At 43.3% G+C, this 22,077-nt stretch overlaps 12 non-coding genes across 12 annotated transcripts; all 12 read right to left on the bottom strand.

The window, feature by feature from the left end:
• Nucleotides 1–324: 324 nt before the first annotated feature.
• Nucleotides 325–396, bottom strand: trnaa-cgc (transfer RNA alanine (anticodon CGC)). The gene has a single exon. It is a non-coding gene; the product is annotated as a tRNA-Ala (tRNA).
• A 954-nt stretch (nucleotides 397–1,350) lies between these two features.
• On the bottom strand, nucleotides 1,351–1,422 carry trnaa-cgc (transfer RNA alanine (anticodon CGC)). The gene has a single exon. It is a non-coding gene; the product is annotated as a tRNA-Ala (tRNA).
• A 596-nt stretch (nucleotides 1,423–2,018) lies between these two features.
• trnaa-cgc (transfer RNA alanine (anticodon CGC)) lies at nucleotides 2,019–2,090 on the bottom strand. Its single transcript has one exon. It is a non-coding gene; the product is annotated as a tRNA-Ala (tRNA).
• A 1,443-nt stretch (nucleotides 2,091–3,533) lies between these two features.
• trnaa-cgc (transfer RNA alanine (anticodon CGC)) lies at nucleotides 3,534–3,605 on the bottom strand. The gene has a single exon. It is a non-coding gene; the product is annotated as a tRNA-Ala (tRNA).
• Nucleotides 3,606–8,448: 4,843 nt separating this feature from the next.
• On the bottom strand, nucleotides 8,449–8,520 carry trnaa-cgc (transfer RNA alanine (anticodon CGC)). Its single transcript has one exon. It is a non-coding gene; the product is annotated as a tRNA-Ala (tRNA).
• Nucleotides 8,521–9,474: 954 nt separating this feature from the next.
• On the bottom strand, nucleotides 9,475–9,546 carry trnaa-cgc (transfer RNA alanine (anticodon CGC)). Its single transcript has one exon. It is a non-coding gene; the product is annotated as a tRNA-Ala (tRNA).
• Nucleotides 9,547–10,142: 596 nt separating this feature from the next.
• On the bottom strand, nucleotides 10,143–10,214 carry trnaa-cgc (transfer RNA alanine (anticodon CGC)). The gene has a single exon. It is a non-coding gene; the product is annotated as a tRNA-Ala (tRNA).
• Nucleotides 10,215–13,629: 3,415 nt separating this feature from the next.
• On the bottom strand, nucleotides 13,630–13,701 carry trnaa-cgc (transfer RNA alanine (anticodon CGC)). The gene has a single exon. It is a non-coding gene; the product is annotated as a tRNA-Ala (tRNA).
• A 954-nt stretch (nucleotides 13,702–14,655) lies between these two features.
• trnaa-cgc (transfer RNA alanine (anticodon CGC)) lies at nucleotides 14,656–14,727 on the bottom strand. Its single transcript has one exon. It is a non-coding gene; the product is annotated as a tRNA-Ala (tRNA).
• Nucleotides 14,728–15,323: 596 nt separating this feature from the next.
• On the bottom strand, nucleotides 15,324–15,395 carry trnaa-cgc (transfer RNA alanine (anticodon CGC)). The gene has a single exon. It is a non-coding gene; the product is annotated as a tRNA-Ala (tRNA).
• A 1,001-nt stretch (nucleotides 15,396–16,396) lies between these two features.
• Nucleotides 16,397–16,468, bottom strand: trnaa-cgc (transfer RNA alanine (anticodon CGC)). The gene has a single exon. It is a non-coding gene; the product is annotated as a tRNA-Ala (tRNA).
• Nucleotides 16,469–21,004: 4,536 nt separating this feature from the next.
• trnaa-cgc (transfer RNA alanine (anticodon CGC)) lies at nucleotides 21,005–21,076 on the bottom strand. The gene has a single exon. It is a non-coding gene; the product is annotated as a tRNA-Ala (tRNA).
• Between the last annotated feature and the right edge of the window lie 1,001 nt (nucleotides 21,077–22,077).

Here is a 22,077-nt window from a genome sequence, read left to right as displayed (position 1 = left end):
TTAGCTGGGGATAGTTGGAAGACAAGCAGGGACAGTCATTAAAACTTTTGCAACTTGAAAACCCAGATGAACCTCAACCTGAATCAGATCCACTCTCTCACAGGTGTCAAATAAACAGACTGTCATTTTTTAAGTACATGGACATGCCAGGAATTGATCCCAGGGTCTGGCAGGTAAGTCATGTCAAATGGACTTCTTTGTAGTTAAAGTAGTCGGCTTGTGCATCCAGTCACATTGCCTTACAATGGTCATGAAGCAAGCCCAAGTCAGTTTTTTTCCACTCTCAGGTGAGAAACAAAGACACTATCATTTCGTTAAAGCACTTGGAGATGCCGGGGATTGAACCCGGGGCCTCATACATGCGAAGCATGCGCTCTACCACTGAGCTACATCCCCAGTTGCACAGCAATATAAGCCATACTCATGGGAATAGGAAATAGAGCCATCTTCAATACCTTTAAAGAAGCATTTGCAGATTTGGCTGTCAAGAACTTTCGGATCTCTACTTGTTCATATAAAGACCCGCCCCAACAGAGTCAGCGGTGTCAGACACCATTGCTGTAGTGGTTTTCATACATCCCCAGGAAGATGATGATCATTAGGAGGCCAAACCTAACGATGGAATGAAGGTCATTTAGAGCCGTGATTGTTTGAAAACAGCAACTCTTGACTCTTTTCCTAGCGCATTTAGAGAAGATGCTTACTTTGAGATTTCGAAAGTAACGAAAGATGAAACAATTTTCAAATCGCTAAACAGAAGACAACTGCGATGGCCGGGAATCAAAACAAGTTCAACTACTTGGAAGGCAGCTATGCTCACCACTATACCACCATCGCTTCAAAAGCCCTTTTTTTCATTCTCTTAAAAAATCTAATCGGTTCAGTATGCAGTACAAGTCAGTAAAGCGTCTCAGTCATCCGGGTCTGGAAGGTAAGTCATGTCAATTGGACTTCTTTTTAGTTGAAAGAGTTTCATTAAGTTTCAAAGATAGTTGGCTGTTGTCTGCAGTGTGCTGAATATTGGTTCAGATGCTGCGCTTGTTGCTAAGATTCATTCAGCGTTGACAGTATATATTTAGTAGATTAGCTTCTTTCATGAAACTTATTGCATATAGTTGGAAGATATAAACAGACTGTCATTTTTTAAGTACATGGACATGCCAGGAATTGATCCCAGGGTCTGGCAGGTAAGTCATGTCAAATGGACTTCTTTGTAGTTAAAGTAGTCTCAAAGATAGTTGGCTTGTGCATCCAGTCACATTGCCTTGCAATGGTCATGAAGCAAGCCCAAGTCAGTTTTTTTCCACTCTCAGGTGAGAAACAAAGACACTATCATTTCGTTAAAGCACTTGGAGATGCTGGGGATTGAACCCGGGGCCTCATACATGCGAAGCATGCGATCTACCACTGAGCTACATCCCCAGTTGCACAGCAATATAAGCCATACACATGGGAATAGGAAATAGAGCCGTCTTTAATCCCTTTAAAGAAGCATTTGCAGATTTGGCTCTCAAGAACTCTCGGATCTCAACTTTTTCATATAAAGACCCGTCCCAACAGAGTCAGCGGTGTCAGACATCATTGCTGTAGTGGTTTTCATGCATCCCCAGGAAGATGATGATCATTAGGAGGCCTTACCTAACGATGGAATGAAGGTCATTTAGAGCCGTGTAGAGCAATAGTTAGCTGGGGATAGTTGGAAGACAAGCAGGGACAGTCATTAAAACTTTGCAACTTGAAAACCCATGATGAACCTCAACCTGAATCAGATCCACTCTCTCACAGGTGTCAAATAAAGAGACTGTCATTTTTTAAGTACATGGACATGCCAGGAATTGATCCCAGGGTCTGGCAGGTAAGTCATGTCAAATGGACTTCTTTGTAGTTAAAGTAGTCTCAAAGATAGTTTGCTTGTGCATCCAGTCACATAACCTTGCAATGGTCATGAAGCAAGCCCAAGTCAGTTTTTTTCCACTCTCAGGTGAGAAACAAAGACACTATCATTTCGTTAAAGCACTTGGAGATGCCGGGGATTGAACCCGGGGCCTCATACATGCGAAGCATGCGCTCTACCACTGAGCTACATCCCCAGTTGCACAGCAATATAAGCCATACACATGGGAATAGGAAATAGAGCCGTCTTCAATACCTTTAAAGAAGCATTTGCAGATTTGGCTGTCAAGAACTTTCGGATCTCTACTTGTTCATATAAAGACCCGCCCCAACAGAGTCAGCGGTGTCAGACACCATTGCTGTAGTGGTTTTCATATATCCCCAGGAAGATGATGATCATTAGGAGGCCAAACCTAACGATGGAATGAAGTTCATTTAAGCCGTGATTGTTTGAAAACAACACTCTTGACTCTTTTCCTAGCGCATTTAGAGAAGATGCTTACTTTGAGATTTCGAAAGTACCTAAAGACGACACAATTTTCAAATCGCTAAACAGAAGACAACTGCGATGGCCGGGAATCAAAACAAGTTCAACTATTTGGAAGGCAGCTATGCTCACCACTATACCACCATCGCTTCAAAAGCCCTTGTTTTTCATTCTCTTAAAAAATGTAATCGGTAGAGTATACAGAACAAGTCAGTAAAGCGTCTCAGTCATCCGGGTCTGGAAGGTAAGTCATGTCAAATGGACTTCTTTTTAGGTGAAAGAGTTTCATTAAGTTTCAAAGATAGTTGGCTGTTTTCTGTAGTGCGCTGACTATTGGTTCAGATGCTGCGTTTGTTGCTGAGATTCATTCACCGTTGACAGTTTAGATTTAGTACATTAGCTTCTTTCATGAAACTTATTGCGACTAAAAAACCCGGATGAACCTCAACCTGAATCAGATCCGCTCTCTCACAGGTGATAAATAAACAGACTGGCATTTTTAAAAGCATGTGGAGATGCCAGGAATTGATCCCAGGGCCTTATACATGCAACACATGCCATCTACCACTGAGCTACATCTCTGATTGCACAGCAACGCGAGCCATACACATGGGAATAGGAAATAGAGCCGTCTTCAATCCCTTTAAAGAAGCATTTGCAGATTTGGCTGTCAAGGACTCTTGGATCCCTACTTGTTCATGTAAAGACCCGCTCCAACAGAGTAAGCAGTGTCAGACACCATTGCTGTAGTGGTTTTCATGCATCCCCAGGAAGATGATGATCATTAGGAGGCCACACCTAACGATGTAATGAAGGTCATTTAGAGCTGTGTAGAGCAATAGTTAGCTGGGGATAGTTGGAAGACAAGCAGGGACAGTCATTAAAACTTTTGCAACTTGAAAACCCGGAAGAACCTCAACCTGAATCAGATCAACTGTCTCACAGGTGTCAAATAAACAGACTGTCATTTTTTAAGTACATGGACATGCCAGGAATTGATCCCAGGGTCATGTCAAATGGACTTCTTTGTAGTTAAAGTAGTCGGCTTGTGCATCCAGTCACATTGCCTTGCAATGGTCATGAAGCAAGCCCAAGTCAGTTTTTTTCCACTCTCAGGTGAGAAACAAAGACACTATCATTTCATTAAAACACTTGGAGATGCCGGGGATTGAACCCGGGGCCTCATACATGCGAAGCATGCACTCTACCACTGAGCTACATCCCCAGTTGCACAGCAATATAAGCCATACACATGGGAATAGGAAATAGAGCCGTCTTCAATACCTTTAAAGAAGCATTTGCAGATTTGGCTGTCAAGAACTTTCGGATCTCTACTTGTTCATATAAAGACCCGCCCCAACAGAGTCAGCGGTGTCAGACACCATTGCTGTAGTGGTTTTCATATATCCCCAGGAAGATGATGATCATTAGGAGGCCAAACCTAACGATGGAATGAAGGTCATTTAAGCCGTGATTGTTTGAAAACAACACTCTTGACTCTTTTCCTAGCGCATTTAGAGAAGATGCTTACTTTGAGATTTCGAAAGTACCTAAAGACGACACAATTTTCAAATTGCTAAACAGAAGACAACTGCGATGGCCGGGAATCAAAACAAGTTCAACTATTTGGAAGGCAGCTATGCTCACCACTATACCACCATCGCTTCAAAAGCCCTTGTTTTTCATTCTCTTAAAAAATGTAATCGGTAGAGTATAAAGAACAAGTCAGTAAAGCGTCTCAGTCATCCGGGTCTGGAAGGTAAGTCATGTCAAATGGACTTCTTTTTAGGTGAAAGAGTTTCATTAAGTTTCAAAGATAGTTGGCTGTTTTCTGTAGTGCGCTGACTATTGGTTCAGATGCTGCGTTTGTTGCTGAGATTCATTCACCGTTGACAGTTTAGATTTAGTACATTAGCTTCTTTCATGAAACTTATTGCGACTAAAAAACCCGGATGAACCTCAACCTGAATCAGATCCGCTCTCTCACAGGTGAGAAATAAACAGACTGGCATTTTTAAAAGCATGTGGAGATGCCAGGAATTGATCCCAGGGCCTTATACATGCAACACATGCCATCTACCACTGAGCTACATCTCTGATTGCACAGCAACGCGAGCCATACACATGGGAATAGGAAATAGAGCCGTCTTCAATCCCTTTAAAGAAGCATTTGCAGATTTGGCTGTCAAGAACTCTCGGATCTCTACTTGTTCATATAAAGACCCGCCCCAACAGAGTCAGCGGTGTCAGACACCATTGCTGTAGTGGTTTTCATACATCCCCAGGAAGATGATGATCATTAGGAGGCCAAACCTAACGATGGAATGAAGGTCATTTAGAGCCGTGATTGTTTGAAAACAGCAACTCTTGACTCTTTTTCTAGCGCATTTAGAGCAGATGCTTACTTTGAGATTTCGAAAGTACCGAAAGACGACACAATTTTCAAATCGCAAAACAGAAGACAACTGCGATGGCCGGGAATCAAAACAACTTCAACTACTTGGAAGGCAGCTATGCTCACCACTTTACCACCATCGCTTCAAAAGCCCTTTTTTTTCATTCTCTTAAAAAATCTAATAGGTAGAGTATACAGAACAAGTCAGTAAAGCGTCTCAGTCATCCGGGTCTGGAAGGTAAGTCATGTCAAATGGACTTCTTTTTTGAGTTGAAAGAGTTTCATTAAGTTTCAAAGATAGTTGTCTGTTGTCTGCAGTGTGCTGAATATTGGTTTAGATGCTGCGCTTGTTGCTAAGATTCATTCACCGTTGACAGTATAGATTTAGTACATTAGCTTCTTTCATGAAACTTATTGCAACTTTAAAACCCGGATGAACCTCAACCTGAATGAGATCTGCTCTCTCACAGGTGAGAAATAAACAGACTGGCATTTTTAAAAGTATGTGGAGATGCAAGGAATTGATCCCAGGGCCATATACCTGCAACGCATGCCCTCTACCACTGAGCTACAGCTCTGATTCCACAGGAATGCAAGCCATACACATGGGAATAGGAAATAGAGCCGTCTTCAATCCCTTTAAAGAAGAATTTGCAGATTTGGCTGTCAAGGACTCTTGGATCCCTACTTGTTCATGTAAAGACCCGCTCCACCAACAGAGTAAGCAGTGTCAGACACCATTGCTGTAGTGGTTTTCATGCATCCCCAGGAAGATGATGATCATTAGGAGGCCAAACCTAACGATGGAATTAAGGTCATTTAAGCCGTGATTGTTTGAAAACAACACTCTTGACTCTTTTCCTAGCGCATTTAGAGAAGATGCTTACTTTGAGGAGGGCACACCTAACGATGGAATGAAGGTCATTTAGAGCCGTGTAGAGCAATAGTTAGCTGGGGATAGTTGCTCCAACAGAGTAAGCAGTGTCAGAAACCATTGCTGTAGTGGTTTTCATGCATCCCCAGGAAGATGATGATCATTAGGAGGGCACACCTAACGATGGAATGAAGGTCATTTAGAGCCGTGTAGAGCAATAGTTAGCTGGGGATAGTTGGAAGACAAGCAGGGACAGTCATTAAAACTTTTGCAACTTGAAAACCCAGATGAACCTCAACCTGAATCAGATCCACTCTCTCACAGGTGTCAAATAAAAAGACTGTCATTTTTTAAGTACATGGACATGCCAGGAATTGATCCCAGGGTCTGGCAGGTAAGTCATGGCAAATGGACTTCTTTGTAGTTAAAGTAGTCGGCTTGTGCATCCAGTAACATTGCCTTGCAATGGTCATGAAGCAAGCCCAAGTCAGTTATTTTCTACTCTCAGGTGAGAAACAAAGACTATCATTTCATTAAAGCACTTGGAGATGCCAGGGATTGAACACAGGGCCTCATACATGCAAAGCATGCGCTTGACCACTGATCTTCATCCCCAGTTGCACAGCAACAGCATAAGCCATACACATGGGAATAGGAAATAGAGCCGTCTTCAATACCTTTAAAGAAGCATTTGCAGATTTGGCTGTCAAGAACTTTCGGATCTCTACTTGTTCATATAAAGACCCGCCCCAACAGAGTCAGCGGTGTCAGACACCATTGCTGTAGTGGTTTTCATACATCCCCAGGAAGATGATGATCATTAGGAGGCCAAACCTAACGATGGAATGAAGGTCATTTAAGCCGTGATTGTTTGAAAACAACACTCTTGACTCTTTTCCTAGCGCATTTAGAGAAGATGCTTACTTTGAGATTTCGAAAGTACCGAAAGACGACACAATTTTCAAATCGCTAAACAGAAGACAACTGCGATGGCCGGGAATCAAAACAAGTTCAACTATTTGGAAGGCAGCTATGTTCACCACTATACCACCATCGCTTCAAAAGCCCTTGTTTTTAATTCTTTTAAAAAATCTAATCGATAGAGTATACAGAACAAGTCAGTAAAGCGTCTCAGTCATCCGGGTCTGGAAGGTAAGTCATGTCAAATGGACTTCTTTTTAGGTGAAAGAGTTTCATTAAGTTTCAAAGATAGTTGGCTGTTTTCTGTAGTGCGCTGACTATTGGTTCAGATGCTGCGTTTGTTGCTGAGATTCATTCACCGTTGACAGTTTAGATTTAGTACATTAGCTTCTTTCATGAAACTTATTGCGACTAAAAAACCCGGATGAACCTCAACCTGAATCAGATCCGCTCTCTCACAGGTGAGAAATAAACAGACTGGCATTTTTAAAAGCATGTGGAGATGCCAGGAATTGATACCAAGGCCTTATACATGCAACACATGCCATCTACCACTGAGCTACAACTCTGATTGCACAGCAACGCGAGCCATACACATGGGAATAGGAAATAGAGCCGTCTTCAATCCCTTTAAAGAAGCATTTGCAGATTTGGCTGTCAAGAACTCTCGGATCTCTACTTGTTCATATAAAGACCCGCCCCAACAGAGTCAGCGGTGTCAGACACCATTGCTGTAGTGGTTTTCATACATCCCCAGGAAGATGATGATCATTAGGAGGCCAAACCTAACGATGGAATTAAGGTCATTTAAGCCGTGATTGTTTGAAAACAACACTCTTGACTCTTTTCCTAGCGCATTTAGAGAAGATGCTTACTTTGAGGAGGGCACACCTAACGATGGAATGAAGGTCATTTAGAGCCGTGTAGAGCAATAGTTAGCTGGGGATAGTTGCTCCAACAGAGTAAGCAGTGTCAGAAACCATTGCTGTAGTGGTTTTCATGCATCCCCAGGAAGATGATGATCATTAGGAGGGCACACCTAACGATGGAATGAAGGTCATTTAGAGCCGTGTAGAGCAATAGTTAGCTGGGGATAGTTGGAAGACAAGCAGGGACAGTCATTAAAACTTTTGCAACTTTAAAACCCGGATGAACCTCAACCTGAATCAGATCTGCTCTCTCACAGGTGAGAAATAAACAGACTGGCATTTTTAAAAGTATGTGGAGATGCCAGGAATTGATCCCAGGGCCTTATACCTGCAACGCATGCCCTCTACCACTGAGCTACATCTCTGATTCCACAGGAATGCAAGCCATACACATGGGAATAGGAAATAGAGCCGTCTTCAATCCCTTTAAAGAAGAATTTGCAGATTTGGCTGTCAAGGACTCTTGGATCCCTACTTGTTCATGTAAAGACCCGCTCCAACAGAGTAAGCAGTGTCAGACACCATTGCTGTAGTGGTTTTCATGCATCCCCAGGAAGATGATGATCATTAGGAGGGCACACCTAACGATGGAATGAAGGTCATTTAGAGCCGTGTAGAGCAATAGTTAGCTGGGGATAGTTGGAAGACAAGCAGGGACAGTCATTAAAACTTTTGCAACTTGAAAACCCAGATGAACCTCAACCTGAATCAGATCCACTCTCTCACAGGTGTCAAATAAACAGACTGTCATTTTTTAAGTACATGGACATGCCAGGAATTGATCCCAGGGTCTGGCAGGTAAGTCATGTCAAATGGACTTCTTTGTAGTTAAAGTAGTCGGCTTGTGCATCCAGTCACATTGCCTTACAATGGTCATGAAGCAAGCCCAAGTCAGTTTTTTTCCACTCTCAGGTGAGAAACAAAGACACTATCATTTCGTTAAAGCACTTGGAGATGCCGGGGATTGAACCCGGGGCCTCATACATGCGAAGCATGCGCTCTACCACTGAGCTACATCCCCAGTTGCACAGCAATATAAGCCATACTCATGGGAATAGGAAATAGAGCCATCTTCAATACCTTTAAAGAAGCATTTGCAGATTTGGCTGTCAAGAACTTTCGGATCTCTACTTGTTCATATAAAGACCCGCCCCAACAGAGTCAGCGGTGTCAGACACCATTGCTGTAGTGGTTTTCATACATCCCCAGGAAGATGATGATCATTAGGAGGCCAAACCTAACGATGGAATGAAGGTCATTTAGAGCCGTGATTGTTTGAAAACAGCAACTCTTGACTCTTTTCCTAGCGCATTTAGAGAAGATGCTTACTTTGAGATTTCGAAAGTAACGAAAGATGAAACAATTTTCAAATCGCTAAACAGAAGACAACTGCGATGGCCGGGAATCAAAACAAGTTCAACTACTTGGAAGGCAGCTATGCTCACCACTATACCACCATCGCTTCAAAAGCCCTTTTTTTCATTCTCTTAAAAAATCTAATCGGTTCAGTATGCAGTACAAGTCAGTAAAGCGTCTCAGTCATCCGGGTCTGGAAGGTAAGTCATGTCAATTGGACTTCTTTTTAGTTGAAAGAGTTTCATTAAGTTTCAAAGATAGTTGGCTGTTGTCTGCAGTGTGCTGAATATTGGTTCAGATGCTGCGCTTGTTGCTAAGATTCATTCAGCGTTGACAGTATATATTTAGTAGATTAGCTTCTTTCATGAAACTTATTGCATATAGTTGGAAGATATAAACAGACTGTCATTTTTTAAGTACATGGACATGCCAGGAATTGATCCCAGGGTCTGGCAGGTAAGTCATGTCAAATGGACTTCTTTGTAGTTAAAGTAGTCTCAAAGATAGTTGGCTTGTGCATCCAGTCACATTGCCTTGCAATGGTCATGAAGCAAGCCCAAGTCAGTTTTTTTCCACTCTCAGGTGAGAAACAAAGACACTATCATTTCGTTAAAGCACTTGGAGATGCCGGGGATTGAACCCGGGGCCTCATACATGCGAAGCATGCGCTCTACCACTGAGCTACATCCCCAGTTGCACAGCAATATAAGCCATACACATGGGAATAGGAAATAGAGCCGTCTTTAATCCCTTTAAAGAAGCATTTGCAGATTTGGCTCTCAAGAACTCTCGGATCTCAACTTTTTCATATAAAGACCCGTCCCAACAGAGTCAGCGGTGTCAGACATCATTGCTGTAGTGGTTTTCATGCATCCCCAGGAAGATGATGATCATTAGGAGGCCTTACCTAACGATGGAATGAAGGTCATTTAGAGCCGTGTAGAGCAATAGTTAGCTGGGGATAGTTGGAAGACAAGCAGGGACAGTCATTAAAACTTTGCAACTTGAAAACCCATGATGAACCTCAACCTGAATCAGATCCACTCTCTCACAGGTGTCAAATAAAGAGACTGTCATTTTTTAAGTACATGGACATGCCAGGAATTGATCCCAGGGTCTGGCAGGTAAGTCATGTCAAATGGACTTCTTTGTAGTTAAAGTAGTCTCAAAGATAGTTTGCTTGTGCATCCAGTCACATAACCTTGCAATGGTCATGAAGCAAGCCCAAGTCAGTTTTTTTCCACTCTCAGGTGAGAAACAAAGACACTATCATTTCGTTAAAGCACTTGGAGATGCCGGGGATTGAACCCTGGGCCTCATACATGCGAAGCATGCGCTCTACAACTGAGCTACATCCCCAGTTGCACAGCAATATAAGCCATACACATGGGAATAGGAAATAGAGCCGTCTTCAATACCTTTAAAGAAGCATTTGCAGATTTGGCTGTCAAGAACTTTCGGATCTCTACTTGTTCATATAAAGACCCGCCCCAACAGAGTCAGCGGTGTCAGACACCATTGCTGTAGTGGTTTTCATACATCCCCAGGAAGATGATGATCATTAGGAGGCCAAACCTAACGATGGAATGAAGGTCATTTAAGCCGTGATTGTTTGAAAACAACACTCTTGACTCTTTTCCTAGCGCATTTAGAGAAGATGCTTACTTTGAGATTTCGAAAGTACCGAAAGACGACACAATTTTCAAATCGCTAAACAGAAGACAACTGCGATGGCCGGGAATCAAAACAAGTTCAACTATTTGGAAGGCAGCTATGTTCACCACTATACCACCATCGCTTCAAAAGCCCTTGTTTTTAATTCTTTTAAAAAATCTAATCGATAGAGTATACAGAACAAGTCAGTAAAGCGTCTCAGTCATCCGGGTCTGGAAGGTAAGTCATGTCAAATGGACTTCTTTTTAGGTGAAAGAGTTTCATTAAGTTTCAAAGATAGTTGGCTGTTTTCTGTAGTGCGCTGACTATTGGTTCAGATGCTGCGTTTGTTGCTGAGATTCATTCACCGTTGACAGTTTAGATTTAGTACATTAGCTTCTTTCATGAAACTTATTGCGACTAAAAAACCCGGATGAACCTCAACCTGAATCAGATCCGCTCTCTCACAGGTGAGAAATAAACAGACTGGCATTTTTAAAAGCATGTGGAGATGCCAGGAATTGATACCAAGGCCTTATACATGCAACACATGCCATCTACCACTGAGCTACAACTCTGATTGCACAGCAACGCGAGCCATACACATGGGAATAGGAAATAGAGCCGTCTTCAATCCCTTTAAAGAAGCATTTGCAGATTTGGCTGTCAAGAACTCTCGGATCTCTACTTGTTCATATAAAGACCCGCCCCAACAGAGTCAGCGGTGTCAGACACCATTGCTGTAGTGGTTTTCATACATCCCCAGGAAGATGATGATCATTAGGAGGCCAAACCTAACGATGGAATTAAGGTCATTTAAGCCGTGATTGTTTGAAAACAACACTCTTGACTCTTTTCCTAGCGCATTTAGAGAAGATGCTTACTTTGAGGAGGGCACACCTAACGATGGAATGAAGGTCATTTAGAGCCGTGTAGAGCAATAGTTAGCTGGGGATAGTTGCTCCAACAGAGTAAGCAGTGTCAGAAACCATTGCTGTAGTGGTTTTCATGCATCCCCAGGAAGATGATGATCATTAGGAGGGCACACCTAACGATGGAATGAAGGTCATTTAGAGCCGTGTAGAGCAATAGTTAGCTGGGGATAGTTGGAAGACAAGCAGGGACAGTCATTAAAACTTTTGCAACTTTAAAACCCGGATGAACCTCAACCTGAATCAGATCTGCTCTCTCACAGGTGAGAAATAAACAGACTGGCATTTTTAAAAGTATGTGGAGATGCCAGGAATTGATCCCAGGGCCTTATACCTGCAACGCATGCCCTCTACCACTGAGCTACATCTCTGATTCCACAGGAATGCAAGCCATACACATGGGAATAGGAAATAGAGCCGTCTTCAATCCCTTTAAAGAAGAATTTGCAGATTTGGCTGTCAAGGACTCTTGGATCCCTACTTGTTCATGTAAAGACCCGCTCCAACAGAGTAAGCAGTGTCAGACACCATTGCTGTAGTGGTTTTCATGCATCCCCAAGAAGATGATGATCATTAGGAGGCCACACCTAACGATGGAATGAAGGTCATTTAGAGCCGTGTAGAGCAATAGTTAGCTGGGGATAGTTGGAAGACAAGCAGGGACAGTCATTAAAACTTTTGCAACTTGAAAACCCAGATGAACCTCAACCTGAATCAGATCCACTCTCTCACAGGTGTCAAATAAAAAGACTGTCATTTTTTAAGTACATGGACATGCCAGGAATTGATCCCAGGGTCTGGCAGGTAAGACATGGCAAATGGACTTCTTTGTAGTTAAAGTAGTCGGCTTGTGCATCCAGTAACATTGCCTTGCAATGGTCATGAAGCAAGCCCAAGTCAGTTATTTTCTACTCTCAGGTGAGAAACAAAGACTATCATTTCATTAAAGCACTTGGAGATGCCAGGGATTGAACACAGGGCCTCATACATGCAAAGCATGCGCTTGACCACTGATCTTCATCCCCAGTTGCACAGCAACAGCATAAGCCATACACATGGGAATAGGAAATAGAGCCGTCTTCAATACCTTTAAAGAAGCATTTGCAGATTTGGCTGTCAAGAACTTTCGGATCTCTACTTGTTCATATAAAGACCCGCCCCAACAGAGTCAGCGGTGTCAGACACCATTGCTGTAGTGGTTTTCATACATCCCCAGGAAGATGATGATCATTAGGAGGCCAAACCTAACGATGGAATTAAGGTCATTTAAGCCGTGATTGTTTGAAAACAACACTCTTGACTCTTTTCCTAGCGCATTTAGAGAAGATGCTTACTTTGAGGAGGGCACACCTAACGATGGAATGAAGGTCATTTAGAGCCGTGTAGAGCAATAGTTAGCTGGGGATAGTTGGAAGACAAGCAGGGACAGTCATTAAAACTTTTGCAACTTTAAAACCCGGATGAACCTCAACCTGAATCAGATCTGCTCTCTCACAGGTGAGAAATAAACAGACTGGCATTTTTAAAAGTATGTGGAGATGCCAGGAATTGATCCCAGGGCCTTATACCTGCAACGCATGCCCTCTACCACTGAGCTACATCTCTGATTCCACAGGAATGCAAGCCATACACATGGGAATAGGAAATAAAGCCGTCTTCAATCCCTTTAAAGAAGAATTTGCAGATTTGGCTGTCAAGGACTCTTGGATCCCTACTTGTTCATGTAAAGACCCGCTCCAACAGAGTAAGCAGTGTCAGACACCATTGCTGTAGTGGTTTTCATGCATCCCCAGGAAGATGATGATCATTAGGAGGGCACACCTAACGATGGAATGAAGGTCATTTAGAGCCGTGTAGAGCAATAGTTAGCTGGGGATAGTTGGAAGACAAGCAGGGACAGTCATTAAAACTTTTGCAACTTGAAAACCCAGATGAACCTCAACCTGAATCAGATCCACTCTCTCACAGGTGTCAAATAAACAGACTGTCATTTTTTAAGTACATGGACATGCCAGGAATTGATCCCAGGGTCTGGCAGGTAAGTCATGTCAAATGGACTTCTTTGTAGTTAAAGTAGTCGGCTTGTGCATCCAGTCACATTGCCTTACAATGGTCATGAAGCAAGCCCAAGTCAGTTTTTTTCCACTCTCAGGTGAGAAACAAAGACACTATCATTTCGTTAAAGCACTTGGAGATGCCGGGGATTGAACCCGGGGCCTCATACATGCGAAGCATGCGCTCTACCACTGAGCTACATCCCCAGTTGCACAGCAATATAAGCCATACTCATGGGAATAGGAAATAGAGCCATCTTCAATACCTTTAAAGAAGCATTTGCAGATTTGGCTGTCAAGAACTTTCGGATCTCTACTTGTTCATATAAAGACCCGCCCCAACAGAGTCAGCGGTGTCAGACACCATTGCTGTAGTGGTTTTCATACATCCCCAGGAAGATGATGATCATTAGCAGGCCAAACCTAACGATGGAATGAAGGTCATTTAGAGCCGTGATTGTTTGAAAACAGCAACTCTTGACTCTTTTCCTAGCGCATTTAGAGAAGATGCTTACTTTGAGATTTCGAAAGTAACGAAAGATGAAACAATTTTCAAATCGCTAAACAGAAGACAACTGCGATGGCCGGGAATCAAAACAAGTTCAACTACTTGGAAGGCAGCTATGCTCACCACTATACCACCATCGCTTCAAAAGCCCTTTTTTTCATTCTCTTAAAAAATCTAATCGGTTCAGTATGCAGTACAAGTCAGTAAAGCGTCTCAGTCATCCGGGTCTGGAAGGTAAGTCATGTCAATTGGACTTCTTTTTAGTTGAAAGAGTTTCATTAAGTTTCAAAGATAGTTGGCTGTTGTCTGCAGTGTGCTGAATATTGGTTCAGATGCTGCGCTTGTTGCTAAGATTCATTCAGCATTGACAGTATATATTTAGTAGATTAGCTTCTTTCATGAAACTTATTGCATATAGTTGGAAGATATAAACAGACTGTCATTTTTTAAGTACATGGACATGCCAGGAATTGATCCCAGGGTCTGGCAGGTAAGTCATGTCAAATGGACTTCTTTGTAGTTAAAGTAGTCTCAAAGATAGTTGGCTTGTGCATCCAGTCACATTGCCTTGCAATGGTCATGAAGCAAGCCCAAGTCAGTTTTTTTCCACTCTCAGGTGAGAAACAAAGACACTATCATTTCGTTAAAGCACTTGGAGATGCCGGGGATTGAACCCGGGGCCTCATACATGCGAAGCATGCGCTCTACCACTGAGCTACATCCCCAGTTGCACAGCAATATAAGCCATACACATGGGAATAGGAAATAGAGCCGTCTTTAATCCCTTTAAAGAAGCATTTGCAGATTTGGCTCTCAAGAACTCTCGGATCTCAACTTTTTCATATAAAGACCCGTCCCAACAGAGTCAGCGGTGTCAGACATCATTGCTGTAGTGGTTTTCATGCATCCCCAGGAAGATGATGATCATTAGCAGGCCTTACCTAACGATGGAATGAAGGTCATTTAGAGCCGTGTAGAGCAATAGTTAGCTGGGGATAGTTGGAAGACAAGCAGGGACAGTCATTAAAACTTTGCAACTTGAAAACCCATGATGAACCTCAACCTGAATCAGATCCACTCTCTCACAGGTGTCAAATAAACAGACTGTCATTTTTTAAGTACATGGACATGCCAGGAATTGATCCCAGGGTCTGGCAGGTAAGTCATGTCAAATGGACTTCTTTGTAGTTAAAGTAGTCTCAAAGATAGTTTGCTTGTGCATCCAGTCACATAACCTTGCAATGGTCATGAAGCAAGCCCAAGTCAGTTTTTTTCCACTCTCAGGTGAGAAACAAAGACGCTATCATTTCGTTAAAGCACTTGGAGATGCCGGGGATTGAACCCTGGGCCTCATACATGCGAAGCATGCGCTCTACAACTGAGCTACATCCCCAGTTGCACAGCAATATAAGCCATACACATGGGAATAGGAAATAGAGCCGTCTTCAATACCTTTAAAGAAGCATTTGCAGATTTGGCTGTCAAGAACTTTCGGATCTCTACTTGTTCATATAAAGACCCGCCCCAACAGAGTCAGCGGTGTCAGACACCATTGCTGTAGTGGTTTTCATACATCCCCAGGAAGATGATGATCATTAGGAGGCCAAACCTAACGATGGAATGAAGGTCATTTAGAGCCGTGATTGTTTGAAAACAACAACTCTTGACTCTTTTCCTAGCGCATTTAGAGAAGATGGTTACTTTGAGATTTCGAAAGTACCGAAAGACGACACAATTTTCAAATCGCTAAACAGAAGACAACTGCGATGGCCGGGAATCAAAACAAGTTCAACTATTTGGAAGGCAGCTATGCTCACCACTATACCACCATCGCTTCAAAAGCCCTTGTTTTTCATTCTCTTAAAAAATCTAATCGGTAGAGTATACAGAACAAGTCAGTAAAGCGTCTCAGTCATCCGGGTCTGGAAGGTAAGTCATGTCAAATGGACTTCTTTTTTGAGTTGAAAGAGTTTCATTAAGTTTCAAAGATAGTTGGCTGTTGTCTGCAGTGCGCTGAATATTGGTTCAGATGCTGCGCTTGTTGCTGAGATTCATTCAGCGTTGATAGTATAGATTTAGTACATTAGCTTCTTTCATGAAACTTATTGCAACTTTAAAACCCGGATGAACCTCAACCTGAATCAGATCCACTCTCTCACAGGTGAGAAATAAACACACTGGCATTTTTTAAGTACATGGACATGCCAGGAATTGATCCCAGGGTCTGGCAAGTAAGTCATGTCAAATGGACTTCTTTGTAGTTAAAGTAGTCTCAATGATAGTTGGCTTGTGCATCCAGTCACATTGCCTTGCAATGGTCATGAAGCAAGCCCAAGTAAGTTTTTTTCCACTCTCTGGTGAGAAACAAAGACGCTATCATTTCGTTAAAGCACTTGGAGATGCCGGGGATTGAACCCGGGGCCTCATACATGCGAAGCATGCGCTCTACCACTGAGCTACATCCCCAGTTGCACAGCAATATAAGCCATACACATGGGAAAAGGAAATAGAGCCGTCTTCAATACCTTTAAGGAAGCATTTGCAGATTTGGCTGTCAAGAACTTTCGGATCTCTTCTTTTCCTTTCGGCTGCTCCCTTTCAGGGGTCGCCACAGCGGATCATGTGCCTCCATCTAACTCTATCCTCTGCATCCTCTTCACTCACACCAACTAACTTCATGTCCTCCCTCACTACATCCATAAATCTCCTCTTTGGTCTTCCTCTAGACCTCCTGCCTGGCAGCTCCAACCTCAGCATCCTTCTACCGATATATTCACAGTTTCTCCTCTGAACATGTCCAAACCACCTCAATTTGGCCTCTCTGACTTTATCTCCAAAACATCTAACATGAGCTGTCCCTCTGATGTACTCATTCCTGATCCTGTCCATCCTCGTCACTCCCAAAGAGAACCTCAACATCTTAAGCTCTGCTACCTCCAGCTCTGCCTCCTGTCTTTTCTTCAGTGCCACTGTCTCTAAGCCGAACAACATTGCTGGTCTCACCACCGTCTTGAACACCTTTCCTTTCATTCTCGCTGATACTCTTTTATCACACAACACACCTGACACTTTTCTCCACCCGTTCCAACCTGCCTGCACTCGCCTCTTCACCTCTTTTCCACACTCACCGTTGCTCTGAACCGTTGACCCTAAGTACTTAAAGTCCTGCACCTTGTTCACCTCTGCTCCCTTTAACCTCATCGTTCCACCTGGGTCCCTCTCATTGACACACATGTATTCCGTCTTGCTGCGGCTAAGCTTCATTCCTCTGTTTTCCAGAGCAGACCTCCACCTCTCTAGATTTTCCTCCACCTGCTCCCTGCTCTCACTACAAATAACAATGTCATCTGCAAACATCATAGTCCAGGGAGATTCTTGTCTAACCTCATCTGTCAGTCTGTCCATCACCAGAGCAAACAAGAAGGGGCTCAAAGCCGATCCTTGATGCAGACCCACCTCCACCTTGAACTCCTCTGTCACACCTACAGCACACCTCACCACTGTCTTACAGCTCTCATACATGTCCTGCACCACTCTAACATACTTCTCTGCCACTCCAGACGTCCTCATACAATACCAGAGCTCCTCTCTCGGCACCCTGTCATACGCTTTTTCTAAATCTACGAAGACACAATGCAACTCCCTATGACCTTCTCTGTACTTCTCCATCAGCGTCCTCAAAGCAAATACTGCATCTGTTGTACTCTTTCTAGGCATGAAACCATATTGCTGTTCACAAATACTCACCTCTGCCCTTAGCCGAGCTTCCACTACTCTTTCCCACAACTTCATTGTGTGACTCATCAGCTTTATTCCTCTGTAGTTGCCACAGCTCTGCACAAACAAACTAGTCAAAAACTCTACTGCCACCTCTCCTAGACACTTCCATACCTCCACAGGTATGTCATCAGGACCAACTGCCTTTCCGCTCTTCATCCTCTTCAATGTCCTCCTCACTTCACTCTTACTAATCTTTGCTACTACCTGCTCCCCACCAGTCACCTCTTCTACTCTTCGTTCCCTTTCATTTTCCTCGTTCATCAACTCTTCAAAGTACTCCTTCCATCTTCCTATCACACTCCTGGCACCTGTCAATACATTTCCATCCTTATCTTTAATCACCCTAACCTGCTGCACATCCTTTCCATCTCTATCTCTTTGTCTGGCCAACCTGTACAAATCCACCTCTCCCTCTTTAGTGTCCAACCTAGCATACAAGTCCTCATATGCTCTTTGTTTGGCCTTTGCCACCTCTATCTTCACCTTACGCTGTATCTCCCTGTACTCCTGTCTACTCTCTTCAGTCCTCTCAGTGTCCCACTTCTTCTTAGCTAACCTCTTTCTCTGTATACACTCCTGAACTTCCTCGTTCCACCACCAAGTCTCCTTGTCCGCTTTCCTCTTTCCAGATGACACACCGAGTACCCTCCTACCTCTCTCCCTGATCAAATTAGCTGTAGTAGTCCAGTCATCTGGAAGCACCTCCAAACCACCCAGATTCTGTCTCAGCTCCTCCCTGAAAACTAAACGACATTCTTCCTTTTTCAACTTCCACCACTTCGTCCTCTGCTCTGCCTTAGTCCTCTTCATCTTCCTCACCACCAGCATCATTTTACACACCACCATCCTGTGTTGTCTGGCTACACTCTCCCCTACCAATGCTTTACAGTCACTGATCTCTTTCAGATTACAACGTCTACACAAGATGTAGTCTACCTGAGTGCTTCTCCCTCCGCTCTTGTACGTCACCCTATGTTCCTGCCTCTTCTGAAAGAAAGTGTTTACTACAGCCATTTCCATCCTCTTTGCAAAGTCAACCACCATCTGACCTTCTGCGTTCCTGTCCTGAACACCAAACCTGCCCATAACAGTCTCATCACCTCTGTTCCCTTCACCTACATGCCCATTGAAATCTGCACCAATGACAACTCTCTCACCTCTGGGGATGATCTGCATCACTTCATCTAACTCAGTCCAGAATTTCTCCTTCTCTTCTAACTCACATCCTACCTGTGGGGCATAACCACTCACAACATTGAACATCACCCCTTCAACTTCCAGCTTCAGACTCATCAACCTGTCTGACACTCTTTTCACCTCTAGAACATTCCTCACAAAATCCTCTTTCAATATAACTCCTACTCCATTTCTTATCCTATCTGACCCATGGTAAAACAACTTGAACCCTGCTCCTAAGCTTTTAGCCTTGCTACCTTTCCACCTGGTCTCCTGGACACACAGTATGTCCACCTTCCTTCTCTGCATCATGTCGATCAACTCCCTAGCCTTCCCTGTCATAGTACCAACATTCAAAGTCCCTACTGTCAGTCCTACATTCTTAGCTTTCCTCTTCTCTCTCTGCCTACGAACACACCTTCCTCCTCTTCTTCTTCGTCTTCGACCAACAGTAGTCCAATTTCCACCGGTACCCTGTAGGTCAACAGCACCGGTGGCGGTCGTTGTTAACCCGGGCCCCGACCGATCCGGTATGGAAGTCTTTGTCACGATTCGCATGTTTGATTTGGCATGTGTTTTACGTCGGATGCCCTTCCTGCCACAACCCTCTGCATTTATCCAGACTTGGGACTGGCACAAGAAGACACTGGCTTGTGCCCCCTTGCGGTTGCATTGACTCTCGGATCTCTACTTGTTCATATAAAGACCCGCCCCAACAGAGTCAGCGGTGTCAGACACCATTGCTGTAGTGGTTTTCATACATCCCCAGGAAGATGATGATCATTAGGAGGCCAAACCTAACGATGGAATGAAGGTCATTTAGAGCTGTGATTGTTTGAAAACAACAACTCTTGACTCCTAGTGCATTTAGAGAAGATGCTTACTTTGAGATTTCGAAAGTACCGAAAGACGACACAATTTTCAAATCGCTAAACAGAAGACAACTGCGATGGCCGGGAATCAAAACAAGTTCAACTACTTGGAAGGCAGCTATGCTCACCACTATACCACCATCGCTTCAAAAGCCCTTTTTTTTCATTCTCTTAAAAAATCTAATCGGTAGAGTATACAGTACAAGTCAGTAAAGCGTCTCAGTCATCCGGGTCTGGAAGGTAAGTCATTTGAAATGGACTTCTTTTTAGTTGAAAGAGTTTCATTAAGTTTCAAAGATAGTTGGCTGTTGTCTGCAGTGCACTGAATATTGGTACAGATGCTGCGCATGTTGCTGAGATTCATTCACCGTTGACAGTATAGATTTAGTACATTAGCTTCTTTCATGAAACTTATTGCAATTTTAAAACCCGGATGAATCTCAACCTGAATCAGATCCGCTCTCTCACAGGTGAGAAATAAACAGACTGGCATTTTTAAAAGTATGTGGAGATGCCAGGAATTGATCCCAGGGCCTTATACCTGCAACACATGCCATCTACCACTGAGCTAAATCTCTGATTGCACAGCAACGAAAGCCATACACATGGCAATAGGAAATAAAGCCGTCTTCAATCCCTTTAAAGAAGAATTTGCAGATTTGGCTGTCAAGGACTCTTGGATCCCTACTTGTTCATGTAAAGACCCGCTCTAACAAAGTAAGCAGTGTCAGACACCATTGCTGTAGTGGTTTTCATGCATCCCCAGGAAGATGATGATCATTAGGAGGCCACACCTAACGATGGAATGAAGGTCATTTAGAGCCGTGTAGAGCAATAGTTAGCTGGGGATAGTTGGAAGACAAGCAGGGACAGTCATTAAAATTTTTGCAACTTGAAAACCCGGATGAACCTCAACCTGAATCAGATCCACTCTCTCACAGGTGTCAAATAAACAGACTGTCATTTTTTAAGTACATGGACATGCCAGGAATTGATCCCAGGGTCTGGCAGGTAAGTCATGTCAAATGGACTTCTTTGTAGTTAAAGTAGTCTCGAAGATAGTTGGCTAGTGCATCCAGTCACATTGCCTTGCAACGGTCATGAAGCAAGCCCAAGACAGTTATTTTCAACTCTCAGGTGAGAAACAAAGACGCTATCATTTCGTTAAAGCACTTGGAGATGCCGGGGATTGAACCCGTGGCCTCATACATGCGAAGCATGCGCTCTACCACTGAGCTACATCCCCAGTTGCACAGCAATATAAGCCATACACATGGGAATAGGAAATAGAGCCGTCTTCAATACCTTTAAAGAAGCATTTGCAGATTTGGCTGTCAAGAACTTTCGGATCTCTACTTGTTCATATAAAGACCCGCCCCAACAGAGTCAGCGGTGTCAGACACCATTGCTGTAGTGGTTTTCATACATCCCCAGGAAGATGATGATCATTAGGAGGCCAAACCTAACGATGGAATGAAGGTCATTTAGAGCCGTGATTGTTTGAAAACAACAACTCTTGACTCTTTTCCTAGCGCATTTAGAGAAGATGCTTACTTTGAGATTTCGAAAGTACCGAAAGACAACACAATTTTCAAATCGCTAAACAGAAGACAACTGCGATGGCCGGGAATCAAAACAAGTTCAACTACTTGGAAGGTAGCTCTGCTCACCACTATACCACCATCGCTTATACATGCAACACATGCCATCTACCACTGAGCTACATCTCTGATTGCACATCAATGCAAGCCATACACATGGGAATAGGAAATAAAGCCGTCTTCACTCCCTTTTAAGAAGAAGAAGAGTGTAAGTTTTTATGCGCTTAAAAGCATTTTCAGGCCGAATGAGCAAATATGCTTGTTTCTGCCAATTGCAGCAAAATACTGAAGGGAAAGTGGGTTTGCCTTCATATTTGACCCAGAACAACTCAGTTCAGCATGGAAATATCATTGCAACAGCTTTTATTTAGCCAGAAATCAAGAGTGTAAGTTCTTATGCGCTTAAAAGCAATTTCAGGCCAAATGAGCAAATATGCTTGTTTCTGCCAATTGCACCAAAATACTGAAGGGAAAGTGGGTTTGCCTTCATAGTTGACCCAGAACAACTCAGTTCAGCATGGAAATATCATTGCAACAGCTTTTATTTAGCCATAAATCAAGAGTGTATGTTTTTATGTGCTTAAAAGCATTTTCAGGCCGAATGAGCAAATATGCTTGTTTCTGCCAATTGCAGCAAAATACTGAA

Source organism: Channa argus, chromosome 19, assembly GCF_033026475.1.
Source record: "Channa argus isolate prfri chromosome 19, Channa argus male v1.0, whole genome shotgun sequence".
In the NCBI taxonomy this organism is placed as follows: domain Eukaryota; kingdom Metazoa; phylum Chordata; class Actinopteri; order Anabantiformes; family Channidae; genus Channa; species Channa argus.
The sequence above is the reverse complement of the archived record's forward strand: the minus strand, read 5'-3'. Positions and strand labels throughout refer to the sequence as shown.